The following is a 25,433-nucleotide window of genomic DNA, read 5'->3' on the forward strand; positions in this document are numbered from 1 at the left end:
TGCAAAACCTGAACTTATTGTCGCATTATTAATTTTATCGTCGTCGTTACGGAATAACACTTTTCACGCTGTAAAATAACCGCTGCTTTCGCTTTGTCCACCATTTTATTTCATCCCCCTACGGTCCGATCTGCCCCAACTACCGTCGTATCGATGAAAAAGATTCAGCCTCGCCATTGGCTCGCTGGACCGTAGGGTGACCTCACCCCTTGAGTGCTGACCAAGCACAAGCACCCACTAGAATCGCCCTCCGTCCGTCTGTACGTGTGTGAGTGTCGATGTGTGCGTAGGATTGCACGTACGTATCTGAACTCGGCACCCCTGAACGAGCACACCCTCGACGTTTTTTTTTCTTCTCTCCTTCTCGCGTTCTCTATCGGTTTCTCGTGCCGCTTACTCGGCGCTCGCTGAATATTGATCAGTGTGGACGACATGTTGCAATGGAAGCAAACGGTCAATTAGTCGAACCGAGAGAGAGCACGCCGGCAAGAGGTGGTCGTTAATTAGACTCTCGTCAACCGTTGCATCAATATGTTTGATCACGTGTTCGCGCGGGTCACGAGGCCGTGTTGATTTCCGTTCGATCAAACGTCCCGCCGCAATTTCATTTCCGGCGAACCCGGCGGTATCGCTCGCGACGAAACTAAATTCGCAGCCACCGGAAAATACTCCTTCTTAATTATTTCGTCGCTTCAGCCGTTTATTCGGATGCTGCGCGGCAATCGAACGAGATAATATACTTAATTATCCAAATGTTCTCGCCGCTACAGCGAGAATGATTATATAATGGCTGCGAGAGATTCGATTACGTCTATAAATGATACGACTGTTTTTCTTGACTTCCATCATTTTCTCCGCTTTAATTGACTATCATTAATTTCTATACAACACTCTGCCGCACGAACTTCTACATCGCGTGCAACGCTGTTACGAGGATTATAAGAGACGATAATATAATCGTTGCCGCGTTATCGCACTTACGTTGAAGTTACGCTTCGTAAGCGGCCGCAAAATGGCTATTGATGATGTAGCACTTACCGCGTCCTCTCAACTGAAGTATCAGGCGACGACTCTGCGATAAGTGCTGCTCACATTTAAAAGGAATAAATAGTAAGTATCTGAAGATATGCAGTGAATTGCATATCTGCTGATTGCACTGCCGTAACACGTCGCCGTGTGATCCGAGAAATCGATCTTTAACGCCAAATGCGAGGATTTAATATTAGAACTTTGAAAATATGATTCCATTATTACGAACATGCTATTGTAAAATTTGCACGGTTGCCAAAATTATACATGATGACAGTTATCATTGAAAAATTATATTCATTATATCTATGAGAATATCGCAAAATAATATATGCATACACATGTATTGTTTATAAGAAACTATTCGAAAATATTAGAAAGATTAAATCAGAGCAGGAGTGATCAAATAAATCAAGTCGGTTAATAGCGCGTAATGGAAATTTGAATATAAATTTCAATAAGACGCGGATATAGACCGATGTGTATTGATTTTTGCCACTTTCAGAAAATAAACTACTCTAATTTCCACGACGGACAATCGCGCGGTGAGGTCTTATCGAGAAACTCGCGACTGCAGAAGATCGTTTTCTCACGGATCACACGCGATCTCCTCGTACGTGAGAGCTCAAAGCGTGACTGGGCCAGCCGAGAGGAGCCGCGGGTCTCGCGAGAGGTGTGATAGGACCCGAAAAATCTTACCTGAGGCGAGCTCCGCGATCGGGGAGGGGATCGGATGGCAAAAGGGTTTCGTGGTAGGAAGCCCTATTATGCAACAGCATTTTTTTCTCCTCTCTTTTCCTTACGCACAATGCATTCACGTATCTCGGATGTGTGCGTGACTACCTGGGATGCAAATACCGGCGTGACGCGCGCTTGAGTTAGGATTATTACGTGCGTATACGCAACTACCTGGAAATGCAAATATATCGAAGGTATGCTCGCCCTTGCGTATGCGACAAAGGATCATATATATGCTACCTGAATCGAACCTAGTTGAATCTGTAAGTTATTGCGCGTGCTTTATCATTTTGAAATCTAACACTGTCCTGATTTTGGGTAACATGCTTAATGTTGTTGAAATGCTTAAACGTGTATCTGATATTATTGTATATGCAATGTGTAGACAGATTTGTGCTATTTTATTTTATGCTATTTTATTGCATAGTAATATGTTGTACGTTGTTGCGGATAAATATTGTAAAAATATCAAAAATCATTACTAATATTTTTGTATATGTAAGAGTTGGCAACAAACGATTCTATATATTTAAAAGGAAAAATTAGTTTAATTTATTTCAACCCTGCTGAGAGGGTTTAAAGATGCGCCGTTGACGTTATTTATTCGAATGGATCGAGTAAAGGGTTGCGAGGCACTCTCTTAGGGGCACCAGATGACGCTTTTCCAATTTCCTGAATGAAAAGCGAAACTGAACCACGTCGCTTCGTCACCTGGTACGTTTTTTTTGAGACAATATGCAACGTCGAAACGAGCGATCGTCAAAATAGAAAACTCAGAAAAAAGCATCTTTTTTCAACTTTCATCCTCAACCCTTTGATTAGTTCATTATTACGCGGCTGCGAATGGCAGACAACAGATGGAAGAAAAATAAGCGCCAACTATCAATATCATTAAAACCCGTAAGATAAAATTATATGTTATGTAAAAAATAATAATCTCGTTAGAGAGAGCGTAAAACGTAACTAAAATTTTTATATTTAATAAAAAAAGCAAACATGCATTATTACGGTTAATTTATGCGTATTATATTTTTCCTTCACAGACAATGCAAGCAATCCCGCTCAATTTTCAATTGCTTTATAGGAGATTTATTCTTTATTTGTGGAAACGCTCATGTACCTGCAGTAACCAACCTGCCCTACAACAACAACGACCGAAGTCAAAGTGCTCGAATCGACCCCTCATACCAGATTACGCGCTTTTGAAAAAAAAAAAAACGAGAGTTTCGAGCGCACAATAGCTTTAGGGTGGTTTTGGGCGAAAAAACGTGAAAACCGACACCCAAAATAGGGCAGGAAGCGAGAAATTGGCGACAAAGAGCGCAAATAATACCGCTAAAGTAGAGATATCTGATTCATGATTCACCCCGGACGCGTTAAATTTTTTTTCGACATGTCAAGTCCAATTCGATTTTAATCGAACAATCCTTCAAACGCATTCGGATACAGGTTGTGCATTCGTCAAGTGCCAATCTAGCGTGTAAAAAGGCAATAAAAAAAAATTATTGCACAAAACATTACGATAGATTAATTTGAATGATTAATTATTCTTCTGCACTTTGCAATAAAAACAATTAACAAATAAATTTACAAATAAATTGGATTAAAAATATAATTTGTAGAAAAGTGGAGAATTATATTATATTTACGCCTGTCTTTCTTTTGCTACAATCAAATACCATTGATTATTTTAAAATATTATAATAGATTTAAAATATTATCAAGAAACACACATAGACGATATATGTGTGTGATGCAATACATTCGACGATGAATAGGAAAAAATTTCCTATAATACTTTAATAAACCTTCTCGCGAGATTTCACACTCTGCGCGCACATTCATACGTTCGCACATGCATGCGGCGAAGGATAGCACCGCACCCTTAAATAGTCGAAACGCTTTGAATATCTTATCTCGGGCATCTCTAGAACCCTTGAGTCCGGTCGGACGCGTTCAAAAATTATCCGAAATCTCCGACGCGATGTGTAAGCGAGTCCGCGAAGAAGTATGCTTGTAACCGATCGCAATCTTGATTGGGAAAAACGGTGGGCTTCTTTCGAGTTGACACGCTTCGAAAGAGACAGCGAAATTGCTTCGAGAGGTATTGTGCTGCACGCGACATTTTGAGCATTAGATTCAAGAGGTGATTCTTCGAGTACACCATAAATCACGATAAATCACTGCTCATTTTTCTTTTGCGCCGTTTACCTTTTACACACTACGGGAATTGTTATTCTTAATTAATTGCAACAAAAATTTATTGCAATACTATACTACATAATTTTCTTTCAAGTTTTCCCTTTTTGTCTTCTCTCTTTTTTCTCGATACAAATTAAATTCCTAATAATTTCCCTTGACAACTAACAACTAAAAAATAAATAAACTCCAAAATAACGAGTATTGTTAACTTTGAAATATTGCTCTCTAAATATTAACAATAGCATCCAAGCAAAGCTGACTGATCAAACGCTAATCAATCGTAAACGGGATGAAGAGTTTCCAATATTAAAATGGCTTTCAATGATCCTCGTTCAAAGCCTTCGATTTATCGATCAGGTGCGGTTTTTCTAAAGCGAACACGAAAGAAGTGAGATAGAAAGGAAGAGAGAGAGTCAAGGGAAGACAAGAAAGGTAACGCGGGGCCGTTCGGCTTTAACCGAAATGAAAATGCAGAACCTATCGTCGCTCGCATGTTCGACGCAAAATCGATAAACGTAGTTCGGTGTATCCCTAATCCTCTTCACCGATTTTTTAACCCCATCTGTCGTTCTTTCGCCGGGCGCATCCCTACGGAGAACGTTGCGTGCGAACCATTCGCGGCAATTCGACCTACTTCCGCGAGGCAAAGGATTGAAAAGCTACAGGAGAGGGAGAGGAGAGAAAGAGAGAGAGAGAGAAAAAAAAAGGATCCCGACACGGGGTGTCCCTCTGGCGCGCGATCTACCTGGAAAATCGTGCCACCCCTTAAGGATAATCCATTAACATAATTTTACATGGAGTGTGCGATGGAATGAGAGATACGGATGGAGTGAGAGCGAACGACACGGAGAGTTTCATACACAGACGTGCGAGGGAAACATTATATCGATGAATACGCCAGATGCAAAAAAGGACGACCGAATAAAATAATAGCGGCCCGGGGCTCAGGTATACGGTTAGACCTCCAGCCCGAAAGGGGTTAATTCAAATATTTAAAATTTCTCTCCCACTGATTTTTCGCGTATAACGGCTTCCGCTCCGCTGCCCCCTTCACCCATCCCAGAGTGGCCGGAGGTTCCGTATACCTGAGACTGGTAAGTCTAGCGGGTGCCGATGAAATAGTATCGCGACGACCTATGACGACCCCGAAGATCCGCTCGCGCCGCACTCGACGGCCTCAAAGGGTTGGCATTATCGTTACGAGACCAGGGCACTCGTCGGCTCGCGAGTGAGCGCAGCGCAGCGGCTAACGAGCGGACTCTTTCTCCCGTCGCCACCCGCGGGACCCCGTATTCGTAGTCGGTGAGTATGTGTGCGCGCAGCGTGAAAAGCCAGACGAGCTGGCGAGGGCTCCGCGCGCGGAAACGAGTCCTAAAAGGGATGCATGCAGTCGCGACCCCGCACTTGTGATCGCGCTGCGCGATAATTGGCGTAGTTAGACTTCGAGTCTCGCAAAGAAATCGGGCTAACGTGCAGCGTTAAGTTCGACAACTTTGATATTTTGCAATACGCAAATAAGAGATAAATTTCTATTATTCGGGATTTTTGCTAGCCAGGATAAATTCGCGCGTGCGATAGTCAGATACATGAAATAAAATACAACAAAGAAAACTTATCGACGATTATATCACATCTATTAATGTGATTGAAAAGATTAATATCTAAAGTTGATGGAGTTTATAAAAAAAATGTTTTATGCGTAGTATTTTGTAGAAAAAAATAATAACAGATAACGACAATGTAATAGCGTAAAACGTCACTCTGCAGTCAATAAGATTGCAACATTATACGCTAGCGGATTTCTCCACCAGAATATTACTTTCCGCTGCTGTGCGCAACTGCGCTTCAGTGGGCTGTAGCAGCCGCATCTTCAATTGTGATGACACTTTTTCCGAATTCTTGACGCGGTATCTATTTTCGGATTTTTCTAATGCGCATACATCATATCTGCTTTGGAAATCAATTCAATGCTCAATTCTACGTAATTATTGCAAATATATTGATAATCTAATTGATATTAAATGATGAATTAATTTTTACAACGACTTAACTTCTTCTTTGCAGCCTTTCTCTTTAAATCTAAGGCTCAATTTCCCAAAATCCTCAGATGTTTAATCGCTTTATACCAAAAAATCGATGTCTTATTTTTTAGAAAAAAAGTGAATTGCGACTTTGTCAAAGAATTTATACATAAAAAAAAGTACGAATAAATTTTTGCTTCAATATGTACAAGATACGCTGAAATATATTTATTATTGCCAATCCTATATTTTTCCAATTTAATTGATTTCTTAATTTAAGATAATTAATTGAAAGGTAATAAAAGCCAAAGATTATTTTCCAATTTAGCTACTAGATTTTTTTCAAGAAAAACGCGTCGGTTAAGCGGATTATTTGTTTCGCGGTGAAACGAGAAACCCGAAAGTGTGGCACGACCCTCTTGGTCCTTCTTGAGCCTTGATTTACGAGAATCGTGACGGGCCATTTGTCGAGAAGCCCCTCGGACAACGCGCGGCGCGTCCTCCTTATCAGCTCGCGGCAGCGGCCATTTTCAAAAGCTGCTAGCTTTTCCGCTTTCCCCGCACAGTGTGGAGTCACACAATCAACCAACCTAATACGAAACGAGGGGATCGTGAATTAGGGAAATGGAAAAAGCTACAGTCTTTATATATCCTTCTGATTTCCGACTCGGAGTAAGTATAAAACTCATTTGTGCGCGCAATTTTTACCACCACAACAATTTTCCAATGAAAAAAAAAAAAAAAAAAAAAAAAATAGTTATAAGAAAATTATTAAACTGTAAGAGTTATTAATTTTATACATTTTTCTTGTAATTCTAAATTAAGTTAGAGTTCTTTTGCGTACTACGTAATAAATCCAACAAACTTTCACCAACACAAACTTTCGCTTAAAAACTATTTTTGAGCAAACAAACCTAATGTACATCAGTTTTCGACCGGTTAAAAAATTCAGGATTGCCCTTTGACGTGCTTTCGGGTGCTCGGACGGATGCCAAAAGCAGAGCGTGGAAAAGAAGGAACTCTGAAGTCAAAGGTCGCCAGGATACTCGGCTCTCTCTCTCTGAAAAGGACTGAGTTCGGGGCGAAATTAAGCCAACCCGAGCGACCAACTTCCTTTCGTCCATGAGGGAGGACGAAAAAAAGGGCGAGCGAGGAGAAAAGGAGGCAAAACGCGGCGCGGGGGTCCGACGAAGGGATCGATATCGGCAACGGCGGCGGCTACATTTTTCAGAACATTGGGTACCTTCGCGGTAAGCCGGTCGTATGTATTCTTATGGACCGCCCTGTTTATGGCGCACAATTTATTTCGAAATCGAAGGTAATGGCCGCCGGTTTACGCCCGGTGGTGTTCCCTCCACCCCCTCTGGTCCTCGACCACCCTCGACCGCACCGGCAAGTCCCGGCCGCGACCACATTAAAATTTCAAACAAATACAAAAATGGCCGGGTCCGACCCGGACATGTATTGCCCTATTTTCCAGCGTTTTTCGCGTAACAAAAGAAACGGAAAACGCAACATACATAGCATGCCGTTTGCGTATGCCTCGAGCAACAACACGATGATCTGTTGTATCCTCGGAGAATTCTCTATTTACAGAAATAATAATTTCAACAAATATGATATGAATACAATGAGAAAAATAAAGCGTTCTCACGGACTACCATCTTTTATATTGCAAATAGAGATTCTGATTGTATAGTTTATAAACAAAAATTGAATAATAATTATTAATAACAAATGTTTGCCGAGATTCCTAAACTGTGGTATCACAGATTGCATTGTTTCTTTGCGTTTGCAGACCGAGGCGGAGCAAGCGACAAAACTTTCGCCGCTCACAGCGATATCATACACGGCGTGGATTTGGAGAGGCTTTGCGGGTCTTTGGAAAATATTTCCCGTACGTTGCAAAGGAAATTTCCGCGTCCAGGTAAGTCGCCGCGCCGTCGCCGCTGCCACCGCTACGGTTGTTAGGATAAGAGAACCAGAGAAAGGGAAGATGCCTCGAATTTTTTTGCCGCGACAAGCGCACGGCGCAACGACGACAACGACGACGTCTCCTCGCAGCAGAATAGAACGCACGGACATATTCGTTCACGATGAATCATAATACCGGAACATCGCTGAAAATGGATTCCTCCGATATTAAATTCCCTTCGCGATGGATATTCACCGGTACTCGCGTCACCCCGCGAACGCTACCGTATGATAATTATTTTGCCAAGTCGCGCACAGAATATTTTCATCGATAATATAAAATAATACAGAACGCCTCGTCTCAAGCTCCAACATTTAACATATTTAAAGTCGAAAATGTAAAAAAATCCAAAAATATCGGTCAGCGCAATATTAAAAGCTAAATCAATTAAAATTCCCTTTCAGCACAAAGAGCCAATTAGCGCTTGCATCTGAAGAATCGAATGCAGAGAACAATCGGCTTCAGGAGTATCATTAACACACACTGGTCTGAATCATGACTCATCCTGAACTCTACGTACACGCATGATCGAAGCTCGATCCGCGAGAGAATCGCCGACCCTATCTCGCGCTTTTTAGCCACCGGATCATTTTTTGATCGGTCGCCGATGACTCGCCAGCTCACTCTTTCCCTCTTTACCGCCCTCTCGCCCTCGTTATTCCGCCCGCACGCCTAAGCTCGCCGCGTGCGTGTTATCGTCGGGGACGGCGAAGGGGATGGACGAGGGACGACGCTTCTTCGCACGGCGTTATCCGAGGGATTTAAGGGACGGGACGAAAATTCGGGCTCCTCCACGACGAGGTATGGGCAGGAGCGGGAGAGAGAACGCCTCCAGTCAATTTTTATCATATATCTGGGAGTTTCGTCGGATTGGCTTCTGCCTGACCTATGCCCAATGGCCCGCGCGAATTCTCGCGCTATCGCGCATGGCTATCGGTCGTCTCTCCTCGACCGAAATCTTCTCCTGCCGAAACTCTCGGATTTCACCGGGTTTCCTAGCCAGCTGAACCCCACCGTCGACACTTTTTTTTCATCCCGATCACGTCGAATCCGGAAACGGGGAATCGTACCGCACGATCGCGACGCGAAATTTCGCGTTCGAGGCGCGCACGGATTTCCGGCGCCACGAAGAGTACAAGGATATAAACTGTCGATGCGGCGTGAAAAGATGAGCTATAAATGATAAAACTGTATCGCGAAGATAACACGCAAGACAAACTGAGAATAAAAACTAGAAGCAAATATTTGGGGAATAAATTAATCGCAGATATAAACTCATTGTTTTAAAAAACCAGTTTCGAACTCGCTCGGATCGAATGATTTATCCATTAAACGGAATAAATCTACACATTCGATAGCGCGAAACGCAGAAATTGCATTCGGTGCCGCAATGTGACTCGCTCGCTCGCTCGCTCGCTCGCTCGCTCGTCGTCGCGCAACGTGATCGATCGGGAAACGATATCAGGATTTATCCGAAACTCACGGCTGTATTACAACGTTGTCGCCGGTATGAGAAGCTACAACTGTTGTAACGCTAACAGGCGAACGGGTAGGGCAGGAAAGTGAGGAGGGGAAGCGAGACGGTTGCGTATACCTGGCGCTGTGCTTCCTGCTCACACGGACACGGCGCACACGACGCGGACCCTAACTTGCAACCGCGGAAAAGGCTCACCCCTTTCCTCCCCGGCGATGGGGTGCCAGTTTTGGGCCAGACTTCGCACGCCGCGCATCAGGTAAGAGGCCTTTGTGTAATCTGATTTCGTTGCCCTCTCGGCACTTCGCGCCGATCGATAGAGATTCGGCGGCACTTTCCCTCGTTACTACCTTTCAAGTACATCATTCGCCTTCTCCGGCTAAAGATGCGTTTCATAAATATCCGAGCGTCGCCTCAACTCCGCGACCACTTTCGCGATCGTGTACGGAGTGTCGAAACTGGTCGAATGCCTTCTTCCGACTACAAAGAAAAAAAAAACGGCGAACTAAAAAGAATCTGACGATCTGTTTTAACGTCGAGACACAGACGGAATCGCGAGGTTATCGGATATCGCTTTAATCTTTGTGCTTCTTGACGTCTTTGTAAATTCTCTCGGCTTTCTTACTGGAAAAATATATCTTCATACAAATTCATCCCGTGATACTGTGTCGCTATAAAGATCGCCCTTTTTGCCACCGCTAGCTTCTTCTTGCCACCGTAACGGCTTTACAATGTATCGTTGATCAAATCGTCGTGGCAAGTGTGGCGCGCGAGGTCTCGTCGAATTTCCAACGTCTACGACTGGCTTATCCACGTCTTGCCGGTGTTCTAACTTCGAGGATATTTGAGAGTGTAGTCGTCGAAGAGAGAAGAGAGAGAGAGAGAGGGGGGGGAGGAAGGGGGGAGGGGAGGGGAAAACAGGAGGAAGGAGGTGGACGGGCGCCCTAGAAGGTTTCCGAACAACCGAAGTCTGCGGAATAGTATCGATCTGGCTTGATATATTACTACGAAGGTCCACCCTGCCGCAGCCCCGGCAAGACCTCGAAATATGTTTTTTATGCGCCGCCTTTCTGCGGTGGATGTACCCGCGTCTCAACACGAATACCCACCCTCGACTCGATGCTGAATTTCTTAGTTCGGGATGACGCCGGCTGGTGAGAGGCATTCGTTTCCGCATAATGGTCCTGTGCTTGCGCCGCAACAAAGAATCCACGTGCGAACCCGTCGTTTTCCCCCTTTATGAATTCTTTATCTCGCTGCACGAACCACGAGACTAAATGTGATTCGTATCACATCACATTAATTAAATTCTCCTTCGCGAATGTGGATTCCCTTTCCTCGAAGAGAAACATCGCGACTGCTCAAAAGGAATTGTCGCGATGTCACTTCCTCGTATTTTCTGTGACTTTTAAATACAGTTTCATCTTTCGTAAATCTCATCAAAGTTGGAAAAAGATATTTTTCGTAAGTTAAAGATTGAATAACCCGCGCAGTTTTCGCGAACGTCTCTGAAAGACGTCTTACGTCTGCCGTAGCAGCGAGAACCAATAACCCGCATAGAAGGAAACCGTGTATACGCAAAAACACAAAGGCTCTCCTGGAGAGACTCGCGAGTCCGATTTCTGCATAACGTCCTAATTTTCCGAGTGGATGAAAACATATGAAAATCTGCGAGGCAAACGAGCAGACGTTAGGGGGCGCCAAGTCAGAGCCAATAAAATTCTCTCTCTCTCTTCTCTCCCCCTTGACTCGCTCTTATTTCCCTTCGCCGCCCTTTTACTTCCTCGCTGCCAGCCAGCCCGCTTTATCCGTTTCTGCCGCGCGAGCTCTCTCGCGGGTGTACGCCTCCGTATTTACACGTTCCCTTATCGCAGCGTGAAGAAAAAAGCCGAAGAACGCGGGAGAAATTCTCTCGTGCGCCAGTCAAAGGCTCGATTGCCGGAACGAACTCGAAATGGATAGATTATTAGGAATCAACGCGGAGGATAGATCTCGCAGCTCGTTTGCATTTCAATTGACGGACAGTTGCTCGGAAGGGACATTAATCGGTTAGCAAGAAGCTGGGAAAAATGAAATTATCGCGAATCAATATGCGGCGCAGGGATCCACTCCGCCTTCGCAAAGCGTAGTAGCCGTTCAACGCTCGGTACAGTTGCCCGCAAGACTTCGATCATCTATAAATTTCGCAGGAAATATTACTCCACCGAGCAATGAACGCTGAAGCGATAAAGATATCGTACCGATAAATACTGTTTAAAATTCATAATCAGTTAGCAGTCCATTTTATTAAGACGGTACTTCTTAAAATAAATATTTAACAAAGAGAAAATTATACCATAATACTGTTACTTTGAATAAAATGATACTAATTTCGTTGAAAAATTCAGTATTTACTGTTTGATAATTGTCTTTATTAAACGTAAAACGATATTATTATCTGCTTTAGTTGATAAGATTAATCATTGCTTCAAGCTAAAGGATAAATCCTGGAAAATAAATTTGCAAGATCATTTTCTTGAAACGAATGTTAAATTGAGGTGTACGCGCGACGAAAGTGACATATTACGGGAAAAAGGATAACGCGCGAAGGGAAGGATGGCAACCTGCTTCCGTGTAAGAAAACACGTAAAATGACCCTATATTGTTCGGCGGTTGGTGCCTGGCCCCTTGGACAAACAGAAATATATGTCGGGAAAAGATGTCTTTCCACCCCACGACTCGAGGCGTTCCTTTTTTAAACGACGAAACAGTTGCGGCCACGAATCGATGGTAACTACGCCGACCGGACCCCGGTACAGTCCGGCAAGAATCTAGCGCCGTTTCGCGGGGCTCGTATTTACGCAAGGTAACCCGGAGACGAGTCGGCTGACAAAATTGTTCCGTCGCTGCCGACGATTTTTCGAGGATGCCTTCCGTTATCCCCCTCCATGACAGCCGGTGACGTCAATCTCAAGAGAAATACTCGGGAGAGATCGCCAGGGCAGAGAGGCAGCTTTTCTCCGCGGGGTGTACCGTGTTAGGATGCGCGGGGTGCTCCGGTCTTTTGCATACATTTTGAAACGTAGAACTGCCACCGCGCCGAATATGCTGGCCCGGCGAGATAAAAAAAGAAGAGAGAGAGAAAGAGAGAGAGAGAAAATAGAGGGAAACAAAAATACTTTCTCGCTTTTAGCCCGGTGGGGGAGAGAGAGAGAGAGAGAGAGAGAAGGAAAAACGGATAGGTAAACGAGAAACGCGAGAAATCAAGAGACGCTCGGAATGTCGAAATGTGCTGTGTATTAAAATCCCTTTGCTCTTTGAGTTCTCGAAACGTAATTTTGTTCCGCCGCGAGGGATAGGGGTTCGCTTGCACCAATCATCTTACTTGAGATATGCTAAATTTTAATACAGTTGTATTATCATCAGTTACAGTGTCAATAACGTTATCATAAATACGATAAATGTTGTATTATTGAATGTATCATGATTTTTGTATTACGTACGCCGAATCAATTCTTCGTTTATGTTCAATATTTTGTTATATAATTTCAGCAAAATGTTAACATGCAAAACTACTACAAAGAGTACACGCACATATAAATTTATAAATAAAATATATCAACCTGTCTACTAATAACACTGCGTGATATTCCTACACTTTTTGTACTTCCGTAATAGAGAAATTTTTCTGATTCACTTTTTACACTTTAGGAGAATAACAAAATTTAGATATGCGATTTACCGCGCGCCACGATATTTGACGGGCTAAAATTCGGCAGAGGTTCAAAATTATGCAGCTGGGAGAGGAGGTAACAAAGGAACTCGACGATGTGCCAAGGATTCGTACCGGACTGGCACAGAGGGTTATTCCGGCGCTATCGGAAAAATGTTATTTACGCAGGACAGCACCAAGCTACAGAAGCTCTGTCCTTATTTACATGTGGTAAGTCTCCTACGGGACCAAATCCCGGGCCGCGCTTGGAACCCTGATAATTCTTCCTTTGATCCCGTTCCCGTGGGTTCAACCACTCTTCCTCCTCTCCCACCCCGAGCCAGCCCTCCCTCTTCCTGACCCCGTCTGCGCCAGAGAACGAGTGAGGACTGCCGGCAGAAAAAAAAATAACCGACGGAATACCTGTCGTGCTAAAAAAAATCGCGCTCTCCCGCCGAATGAATTGTGATTCCCGTTTCGGTAAAAAGAAGCCGTCATAAAAAATGTCTTGATCGCGGCAGAATGCGTTATGCTATCCTCGCTCGAGATGGTTTATCGATCACTGTACACGGTTACACATATAAATACTTATACGGAATGTGCTTATTGATTGGCAGTACACAGAAAAGTTCTTTCCTTCACAGTTATATCATTTGTTATAAATAATAAATTTACGTTATTTTATGTATATAACTGCATCTAACAAATCGATAAGGGCACAAAGATATTACGCAAATGTTTAAAAAAAGATTCCTCGCGCAGTTGTCAGATAACAATCTTCTTTGTACAAGCGCAAGAAGACACGACCGAAGAGCGTAATAGCAAAGTTGGAAATCGATCCGAATTAACTCGCGATTTCATTTCCATCGGCCGTCAATGACGGTCCGAAATTTCCGGCGAGAGCGTCTCGCCGCTCGCCGCCGACGTCGCGGTTGCGAACTTTAAGGTGTCTTTAAGTCACCGAGTCTTGATACGAGTCTTGGCGTAGTCTCAAGACCCATCTGCTTTAGTAACGGTGGAATCTAACGAAAAGCACGGGAAAGCGGCCGATATCATCTCGAGCAAACTCGCGGCAGGACGACCGACGCGTCGCTGGACGGATACTGGGTGTCCCATTATTGCGCTGATAACATTGGTAAACACGCCGACGTACGGTTTGCATCGACGACGGTATCCCCGGCTATGACGGTTTCTATTCCGACGCGTCTAGCGGGTGACGCGGGAGGAAATGCCAAACTCTTCGAAGAACGACGGTATCGCGATCCTCCGCCGCCGAGGAAGTGGGAGCCTTTTTCGTTACTCGATAAAATGCATCGAGTCGGGTAAAGATATTACTACGGACGTTTATGCCGCGCGCATAGGCTCTTCACTTCGAGATGGATATTTTTAATATACTTTCTCGTGCTAACATATTGCGAATTTCTTATATCTCTTACCACTGACATAAGCGAAATAACGAATTTATATCGTCCGTCAACGATAGACGCTGGATATCGGTATAAAATTACGATAAAACTAACAGCGCATAAACTTCTCGCGGCCCGAGAAAAATTTCACAAGTCTCGCGAATCGACGAGTTGAGGTTAAAAGGAGCGACGACTGGTATTTTCCGCGACAGGACACAACGACTGCGGAATACTTTGCGAGAATCAATTGCCGCGGGGTTTCAATTTTCCACGCTATTCCGGATGGCGCGAGAATAACCGGTACAGTATTCGAGACAGTAAATTCATTCTAATCCCTCATCAGAAATTCCTTTGCCGGATGAGACTGGGCGGTAAATTCCGAGGGCAGGAAATATCTCCGCGGAATCTCCGATATCACGGGTACACCCGGTACGTAATCTCTCTCTCCTCTCCGGTTAGTTAGCAGATCTCGAGGAGATCCGGGGCCGAGAGCGAGAGAGTATCCTCGCCGGATAGAGTATCCCTCGGGAGGTTTTCGTCCAATCGGCTGGCTGGTCAGCCGGCGCGGATGGTGGGGTCCCGAGTCCGACCATTGGTCAGTCGAGGGGCGGCTTGGTATTGAGCGAGTCGCTCCGGGGGTTGAAAAAACCGCCCCGAACTGACCTCAAACGTCCTACCCTCGTCTCGTCTGGAAACCCAGCCTAATGTCGTCCCCAACCTCCCTTCACTCCGCTCGGTTTTGCAACCCCCCCTCCTCCCCTCCGGCCAGTTGCCCTCCTCGCCCCATCGGCTACGTTTACCACTCAAGTGCGTTTTCCCCTTATTACCGCGGCCCCTTATTTCACTCGCGCGCCGCCGCAACTTTCCTTCGACTACTTTTCGCGCGTGCGGCGAGTCGTGTAACATATGCTAATGTAAGTGTTGAATAATAACGGAATAATCAAGCGCTAATTACCAATTGCCGAATAGTGGCTTAATTATTAGACGTGCAAATTTTATTAATAGTAAATGCATGTTGTATATTTTTTATTATATGTATGCATATGTATGTGTTTCAGCTCAAATATAATTCGAAACTATTGCACAAAAATTGTAAATAACATTTCACTCTGATTATTATTCAAGCCCGATTGTCATGATAGATTTAAATCTAATCGTCGCTTTAAATAAAGTATCATGAAAACTACGCGTTTTATTCTTATCTGAAATTTGATAATTCCAATCACGTTGTCTCACATTTCTCGACAGATTATAAAAAATACAAAACAAAGATAAGACTGCCTCCCGCTTATTAATATAAAATAGAACGTAATTCTGCCGTCGAGATAAAAACTCACCCATCACAACAGTCAGCTGAATTTAATCATAACTGAGGCTCGAAAATGTGTCTATCTTCCTGTAACTCGCCAAACGCGTTTCATTTAAACACCTCGAAAAGGGGTGCACCGTCGCGCAAAGATTTTGTCTTACGAACGGCGACGTAACGAGCCGGCGGTTGCCGATGGAATTTTTTAAGAGCGCGTGTACACGGAAGCGCTCGCTCCCTCGGAAAATACGACGGCGGTCTAAACTCGTGTGCCAGCGCCAGCTCTAAAGTATATTCAGTCAGTCTAAGTCCAAAGGCTATTTGCATAGGCGATATTATACCTTCGACCCACCCTCACTTCGTACACTCTCTTTCGCCCTCGCCCGCTCCCGCAGCTACCTCCTCCGTCTATCCGCAGCGCGTCCCGACGGCTCTTTCTCTCGACCGCCCCACGGCCACCTCTCGCACACCCTGCTCACCCTCGACTCACCTCGGAACGTCTCGAGATCTCTGGAATTGGATTAGTAGTGGTTCACCCGAGAGTAAGACTTGGACTATACTCAATTTGAACTAAGATCGCGCCGTCCGGGAGAATGGGCGAATTGCTAAATCAGTTTTACGTGATCACCTATTCAGAAAGTTGTCCGCAATCGAACGCGGATACTCCGCATCTGCGGATGGACCGGCTAGCAGAGAATTTAACGAAGCTCGGAGCGGACAAAGTGCCCGCGTCTGATCGCGTAAATTAATACAGCTCTCCGGTTAAGTAACGGCTACAATCTCATCGGCAATTCCGTAAAATAAAGTATGGATCCTCAGAGTAATTCAAGCGGTGCTAAAACTGTTATCTATATGTCAGAAGGAGCGCTGTTTATTTAAAAAAGTAAAAATAAATTCGGCAAGTATTTTAAATGCAAAGACTTTACTTAATAATAGGTAAATAAAAAATATAAAATACGCACCACAATTAATATTTTAATATAATAATTTAATAGATTGAATAAAATATTCTGTTGTATTTTAATTAATAAAAACGTTTCTGTTTCAAAAAATTCCAAACGTGCAATATGAAAATAAATCAGATCTAATTGTGTTAATATGCGTAAAATAAATTATATCAAATAATACTGAGTTTCATGATATACTATATGGCGTCATAGTCGGTCAAAGTAAACCCGCTTTTTTACTCTAGTACTTCGTCAACTCGCAGTAAACGCTTTTACTCTCGGTCGCGCGCGCGGTGCTTCATCTCCTTCTCTTTAAGGAGTCTCGAACAAAGATTTTACAAGCATTAGTGATTCGATTAAGAAGCCGTCTCAGGCGCTCGGCTTTAAAGTCTCGCCGTGCGAAACTTTCTTAGAGAAATCGTTACTTAAGTTTCCCGCGTTATGCACTTTCGCCCCTTTTCGAAAAGTTCGCAAAGAAATTACTTCTGTCCTGAGAACTCGTGCGCCCATAATTGCCATATACAACGCATACGCATCCCACTTCCCCAATTATAGAAAAAAGCATTTAACAACATATATATATTATTACATAATAATAATTGACTGTTAATTACGACAACAAATTTAACACATTATTTTTAAATTTCAATAGTGTATATTATATTAACCTAATTTTCACAGAGAATCAATCAAAAAAGAATAATCCAGATGCTAATACAAGTTTAAAATAAGTCGTCGGAGAAAGAGCGACCGACGGGTGCGCAATACGCCGTTTCGAATGTAATACCGCCGTAAATCTGCCCGATGCACGTCTCCTACGGGGGGGAAATTACACGTGGTAAGTGGAGGAAAATGCAATGAAAAAAAAATCGAGGGTGAGGGACGGCGATCGTTTCCGTCGCGAGATCCAGCGTAAAATGGCCGGTCGTAGGTCGAGGAAAGCGTAAAGAATTCCAGGGCTCCGGTCTAACGCAGTTAATTTGGCGAATGGGGCTGTCCCTCCACCCTGAACATGGCCACTGCCTTCGCATATACGAGATCTTCCTACGTGTAACACACGCCTACACATACGCACGCACACGAAGGCACAAGCGCGCGCGCACACATACGCGCGCGGTCGGGTATACCGGGTGACCCTAGTGAAGTCTAATAAAAAGCATCCCCGTGCGCCATGGGATGGTGGGGTCAGAAGTCCATTCGGAAAATGGAGGGACCCGCTCGTCCAACTAAATCTACTCGATAACGGACACCAATTGTCCGCACGAGAAACGCTTCGAAAATTCGCCCCGCCCGCAACGCGATGATTTAAGACACGAAACTCACAACGACGATTCGGCATGTTGTACGGAAAAATACGTCATGCAAAAACGATTGTTACGTGGACGGGATAATTTTATAGAATTTTTCTCATCTCACTTTCGACGACTAAACCTCTCCAGTCTGTTAGCAAGACGTATGGTAGACGGCTAGTCCTGGCCAGGATTCGGCTCGACTTCCGACTTTCCCTGCAGAAAACATTGAGTCGGAGGGGCGGCTCTGCCTCATCCTTCCCTCCTCCTTCCTCCATCCCGATCCCTATCGCAAAGACGCTATAAATTCTGGCCATCTCTACCCCCTCCCGCCCCGGCGAATACCCCCCTTGTCGACGTCGCAAGATAGTGGCCGAAAGTAAAAAGTGTGGGTCTACCGATAGCCTCGTTTACAATTCGCGTCCTTCCACTGGGAACAAGGAACGACGTTCTTGTCAGCGCTCGCGCGCGCGTCGAATCGAGATTGAATTAATCGTTCCCGCTTAATCATTCATTCGGCCAGTTGTGACCTAATTGTATGAGACGGATTACTTGTTAAATAATAGGAGATTATTCTACAGATTGATTGAATCTATTGAAAGCTGAATTTTCAATATAATAGAAATTATAAAAAATTATAAAACGTAAAGTCTGTCAAGATTTCCGTATTTACTTTTTATCTGCAGACGTTTAATCCAATTTAGATTAGACTTTTATATAATAAAAATGTCTAGATATTAATTTGTATTAATTATAAGATTAAAAATCTCGTATTTGTGAGCAATTAAATTTCAGAGGCGTGAATAGATAAGAACGTTTTGACTTGCATATAAAAATTTAAGTAAACCTTAATTTAATTAAATTTAATACAACTAAATCTATTTTAATAATAATTTAACTTCTACATCATTTCCACAAATATAAGGTAAAAAATCTAAAATTTGATAATAAAAAATGCAAAATACAAGAATGGATGGCCAATCAATTTTTACCAAAAGAAGATGAGAAAGAAAAGACGATCAAATAAGATATTCTGTTCTCTCTCTCTCTGGCATGTCTAAATCTTTTAAAGATGAAAACGGTAAAATATAATAATAGGTGTCAAATTCTCGCAAACCAATTATACATCTTTTGCAAATCAATCAATCACACATTTAGAAATACGAGAAATGATCTCGTATGTCGCGAGCCAGCTATTTTTGTATTTCACAATCTGACTTTATTCGATGATAAGTTTCATCCATGAATATTTCGGTTTCAATCCTCTGATTCGATTTTTAGTACGAAAGATCCTAGCAATAATTAACGAGCTTTATACGATTATCGGGTCAAAGACCACGTTTTCTGTCAAAAAGACCAAGAGTTTTAGACGTAAATAAGCAACATTATCTTAACATTAAATCAAGCGTCGGGCCATATTTAGTAATTATTTTTTGTATAAAATTAAATTCAAAAAAATAAATATGTAATTTCGAAAAATATTAAATCTTTCTAATATTTGTGTGCTTAATATGAACATAATATTGATATCAAATTATTTTATATAAAATCGAGAGCAATTACTTCATTTTTATAACATTACAAATTTTTAATAATTTGTTTTACATTACATTACCATTTCAAATTTAATGTAATATTAGAATTTCCAATATATGCTTCTCAGTAATTCAATGTAATGTTAGTGATTCTATAATATCGCGTTATTGATTATTCACGATAGTTTAATAATAATAAAGAGAATCCCATTCGATTTAATTAACTAAGATTTGCCACTTAACGAAATTACATTGGTCTTATTAATCCCTTAAATCTGCGATGTATTGGACTCATTCTACAGATTGACAGAACGTGAGAAATCAGAGGTAAAAGCGCCGACCCGATAGAAAATCGTGAACAAATCCATCCTGTCGATTTTTCCGGACAGGAAATCTGTGCCTGCCGCGAATCGCCGACCAATTGAATCTCACAGGGAATTTAACACCCTCGCAAGGACGGAAAAAAAGGCGAAATTTCCAATTTGATCGAATTTCCGGCCGCTTGTCTTTTAAACAAATATTATTGCGGATCCTGCCTGATCGGTTGGAAATCCAAAACGATTCGCTTCGCGTCCCTTTAGCTTACATGACTAGATAAGCGATATCACATCAGTGATAAATGCGAAAATTGTGCACATAAGCGGACATAGTATTATAGCATTATAACTGCTTTAAATATAAGAATACATGTGTGATATAAATAAGATATAAAATTTTACATTGTCGTGATGAACGAAAGCAGCTAATAATACGTGATGCAATTAAATCATATAAATAGAATCTTTTAAGATTAGTAAAGTTCAAATTCAAATTAAGAATCAAGAGTTTGAAAAATTGTAATTAAATATTGTTTAAAGAAATAAAAAAATTTTTTTCATTATTTTTAAATTATGTTTTTAAAAATGTACATAATAATAACAGAACTAATTTTAACTTTCAAGTATATAAAAATTGTTTTATATTTGTTACTGTTCAGAAGAATTATAATTTTTTGGTTTAAATTTGATAAAATTACTTTACTCATGATTTAATTGTATCCAATAAAAAATGAAAATTACTTACTTTGAAATGTTGTTTATTTGCATTGATCGTTAACTTCGCCGCGCAACATTGCCCCACAGAACCTAAAAAATTAAAAAATAATATAATATGTTTCATAATAACATAATTATATGTATATTGCACATTTGAATTTTATTTATTATATTAAAACAATAAATTATAAATCGTTAAATATCAACGAGAAAGGCAACTAAATATAATAAAAGACTCAAAGATAACTAAAATTATAATCAAATTCATTTAAATTCGCAAAAATTTTTCCCGAATATCATTCTTCATTTTTTAAGCAGATTGCATTAGAGAAATTTATGCCATAAATGTTATCTCCTAGTAAGCAGGTTAAGTAGATATTGACTCTCAATGAATGATAAAAGAGATTTTTATTTGTGTATCTAGCGCAATCTCACACTGTCTTTCCGAAGAACAAGGGATTGCGCTTTATTATGCAGAAGCGGTTAAATCTTACATCCACGCGCCTTTTACGAGGCGCTCGATCAATATTATTTCTAGCAGAAAATCGTAGAAGAATGGCGAGCAATTTTGCGAGTCCGATCGCGCACCGTTGACGAATCGACACCCCGATCCTATCCGCTCTTGTTAACGACGAACAACGTAAGACGAACTACGCTCTGACGTTTCGTCGCGTCCTATCGACACGCGAAAGCCGACGGGAGCGGAAGAAGAAGAAGTGGGAGCGCGGGATGAGGAAGATCCATCGGTGCAGGCTTGGCATCTGCGTGAACGACCTTATCGGAAAGACATAAACGCCTGAAATCCCAGCCGTAAATTAGGATCGGCAGAACGCCGGACTCTTCCTTCGCCGTCTCTCTCATCTTGTCGAGAGATAGTCTAAGTCCGCAATGTGACGACTGTGTCTGCGCGGCAACGTGCCGTTATCGAAAAATCAGACGCCGACCGAGATGACTCGAGGAGAGCCGACCATTAAAGAAGATAACAATTTTACGAGCCCGAATAGCGAAATCAACGTTGCTCAACCTGCCCGTTTTAAAAATATTAAAAATGTAGGGAATCATCCAGCGAAAAAAGTAAAAAAATGTAAGAAATATTATTTCTTCAAGAACCATCACATTGATGCAAAAAAAATTATGTTAACAGTAATTAAATTGTGCAATTGTATTCGAATGTCGCAATAAACTATCATACGAAATATAATTTACAACAATTTGCTAAAACCCAATTTTAATATGCAGCAATTGGAAGAGCTATTGTATTTTGCAAGAATAGCGGATGCAATAAATGCAATAAATTTCTCCTTACAGATCAGAAAAGAAATATCTCACAGTAGGAGCACTTCGTGTCTATTGCAGGAGTTACAAATTTTTACAGTCTCATCGAAGAAAAGAATGAAGACAATCCTCTCGGATTTGAGCGCTGTTCCCGACAGCGGCAAAGACGTGCAAGATTAATGACGCGGTTTCGACGACTTTTTCGTTCTTATTAATGATTACATCGTCGAGTCTAAAAACGTATCTCTGCGATGTACCTAAAATTCTTTGAAATAGATATTTCATCGTCATTACATTTCGATAATACGGTAAGCGACGAATAATCCGCGACTTCAATATCTATATAGCTACTTTTTGAAAATAACATAGAATAAATAATGATTTCAATGATTATTTTACGACGATCGTTTTACATCAATTATCTTCATCGTCAGATAAATGCTCCTCGAAAGTATCTCACGAAGCATACGTTATGCAGCACTTATATACCTACTATACTAGGAACTACTACAGAAGTTAAGAATTTTTTACGATCACGCGGGGGGATCGACGACGATCCTTCTCATGGTTGTTGCGGCGACGAGGAAAAGAGCCGGGTTTGATGGCAAGACGAAGGGGTGAGGGAAACGTCAGTGGAGAGTCTATGCCGTAACAAGGGTGGCACGATTTCAAGAATGCAGAGCACGTTCTCAACCAATGCCGGCAGCCAGGCAGTAAAACAAATACGCCCTCCCTATATACGGGGTGTCCCGGTAATACCGCGCGCTCGTCTATACCTCCCCCTCCCCCCCCCTCCACCCCGGAGGAAGAGTGCTGGCGGAGTAAAGTCGACCTCGTTACCGATACGAATGGGGGTAATGTGCTGTGTACGTAGTGAGATCTTTTCATGGCCCCCTGCAGGGAAAAGATTCTCGCAGCCGAAGCTGAAATTAACTCGACGGCGGAAGTTTTCTTCACTATTCTTCCTTGCGCTTATTTACGACATGCGTCCCTCATTAAATCACGTCTCCCTATGTCAAACTTGGCAATTAAAACATTGACAGTTATAACTTAATTTACCAATAGATATTTACAGATTATTAGGTAATAAATTAAAAATGCAGAAATATGCAATGTATTTGATAAAACCTAATTTCATAGAAATTGACAGAAAAATATAACACATTAATTTTATTTAATTAAAGATTAGAGTTTAAGATACTTTTTATCCGGTCATTTTTTAAAGCATAAATTATTGCGAATTGATAGCAATCGAAAGTATGGCGTGTAATTTGTATTTCGTCTCCCACGATATGCATTCTGTACGATCGAACGCACAGCCGTTGGTGGAGTGAACTGCCAGCGGAGAGGAGCGTGAAACGGCCGATAAAGGCGCACAATGGCTGTTACGAGCGCGGAAACGCAAATGTCCTCTTTCAGAGGCGTCCTCTTTACAGGGAGGAAGTGATGGACAGGTGAAAGAAGTGGCCAATGTGGGCTGGTTTCGACGTCTCATGTGACACGCACGTCAGCGGCCTTTGTTTTCGCGTCCTTTTGATTGAGCTCCGCATGTTCTTTGTCCCTAGGCCCAGAGTACAATCCCTTTTATCGTATTCTTCATTTAACGCCTGATATGCAAGTGCTCTCTCCGGAAAATATAATACAAGATTCTGTGACGGTGATTGCTATTAATATGCAGACAATGTGGATTGACAATTTTTTTTTTTCAAGAAATCTGTTAAAAACTGAGTACTATCAATCGTTCATTGTCCTTTCAATTATTAATCGAAATTTATATATGTATTTATATACTTTATGCTGCAAGGATTTAAATTTATTTGTACAAAAAAATTATTTTCAAGCGCAGTACGCAAAATAGTAAATTTAAGTAATTTAATAGTACAAGTGTCGCATAATAAAATACAACATATAGTTATGAATATAATTATAAATTTTAATCAAATCTTTCAAATTCATTTCTTTCAAAATAAATAGCTTATTTTGATAAATAATTGTGTGCGTTGAATCAGTTATATGCATATTATCGTCTGTTATCTAAGATAATAAACGCAAGTTCGCGCACAGTCGGATCGATTATTTTCTAACCGTTCCATCAATGCTTTGTAAACAAGAAATTTTCCCGCTCGCGGATCTAAACATTCCACCTGCTCTACATTTCCGATGCGCGGTCGAAGAACGGGGGTGATCTCGTTTATACAGCGGAACCTGTTCCCACTGTCGTATTTGGAGCTCGTTGCTTTTCTTGAGAGCCTGATCTCTGATCTCCGCTCGGCCAGATCGCACGTGGATTGACACCGAGCCGTCTAAATTCCGGGGTATGGACCAGTTTCCACCTGATGTAGATCACGATCTATTTTCCCCCCACAGACTCCGCTTCGCGCTCCGCTCCCTATCCGGCGGCGAAACCTGTTCGCTCGCGTGGCGAGGTCCTGCTCCCGGTTTCCCTCCCGGGCACATCTTTGCGGGCTCGTGCCGCTCGAAAAACGGGTCCATCCGACAAAGGGATGCTGCCCCGGGACAATGACCACTGTCCACTCTAACGTATATAAACATCCCGCCATAAAACGCATCCAGTTAGCCTTTGACTCTCATTCTGAAACTCTTTCGGTGAATTTCAGCCGACCAAAAAACTGGTCCATCTGAAAAGAGATGCTGCCGCTCTTCCCTTCTTTCTTTCACTGTCCACACCGGGGCTAATAAACGTGCAACCACAAAGTTGGCCTTTGACTTTTGCGCAAAAGGGGTTGAAATACCCTTCCCTTCAGCAACTTCGTAATATTTTGAAAGCCTGAATTGATGCTTTAAATAAGTGTAATCTTTCAAAAGGCGACAAAAATCAATTATGTATCTTAATAAATACTTGTTAAATATAATAATATAATACATTAAATATTGCTTAATAGTAAACAAGTCTCAAATATTTTCGTAAAATATATGTTAAAAAATTTCGTTTTTATGACAATTAAATTAAATTAATAGTCAACACAAAATTCGTAATATCTGTGATTGCACAACATTTAAGTATTTCGTTAATCTAATTTTCTGCAGTATTTGTAAACATATTATCGCGCCAGAGAAAATATCGATTTTACGTAAGTCCTGGCTGCCCTCTAACGAAGTGCAGCGAGGCAAGTAGCAGAGCAGATAATACAGAAGACTACTATTTCAGCATTAGAGAAATCTTAAATACAATATATAAAATAACTTTTTAATAAGTTCAATGCATTATAAATATAATCAATTAAAAATATATATAAACTACCTACATGCATTTGAACAAAACAATAAGTCCGCTGCTGCGGAAGACAACTTATCTACAGCAGATTCAAGGCAATATTTTCTTCAGATGATATATAGAGTCACAAAATTAATCACTCGATATTGTGGATGATAACTAATTCTCAAATCAGCTGATGATATTTAATTTGAGTCAGAAAGCAAATTAAAAAATTACAATTTCCGAATATGTTACGGCAAAATTATTATTTATAGGAAAAGTATGCGGAACCAA

At 41.8% G+C, this 25,433-nt stretch overlaps 1 protein-coding gene across 8 annotated transcripts in view; it reads right to left on the reverse strand.

Moving 5' to 3' along the window:
* Positions 1-25,433, reverse strand: part of LOC105676454 (far upstream element-binding protein 2-like) — a 293,337-nt gene that overhangs the window by 177,995 nt on the left and 89,909 nt on the right. For all 8 annotated transcript variants that reach the window (XR_010889222.1, XR_010889221.1, XR_001101389.2 and 5 more), the window contains one exon: positions 20,676-20,737. The gene's annotated coding sequence lies outside the window, so the exon portion shown is untranslated. The remainder of the gene's footprint in view (positions 1-20,675; positions 20,738-25,433) is intronic.

Source organism: Linepithema humile, chromosome 3 (assembly GCF_040581485.1).
Source record: "Linepithema humile isolate Giens D197 chromosome 3, Lhum_UNIL_v1.0, whole genome shotgun sequence".
NCBI lineage: Eukaryota > Metazoa > Arthropoda > Insecta > Hymenoptera > Formicidae > Linepithema > Linepithema humile.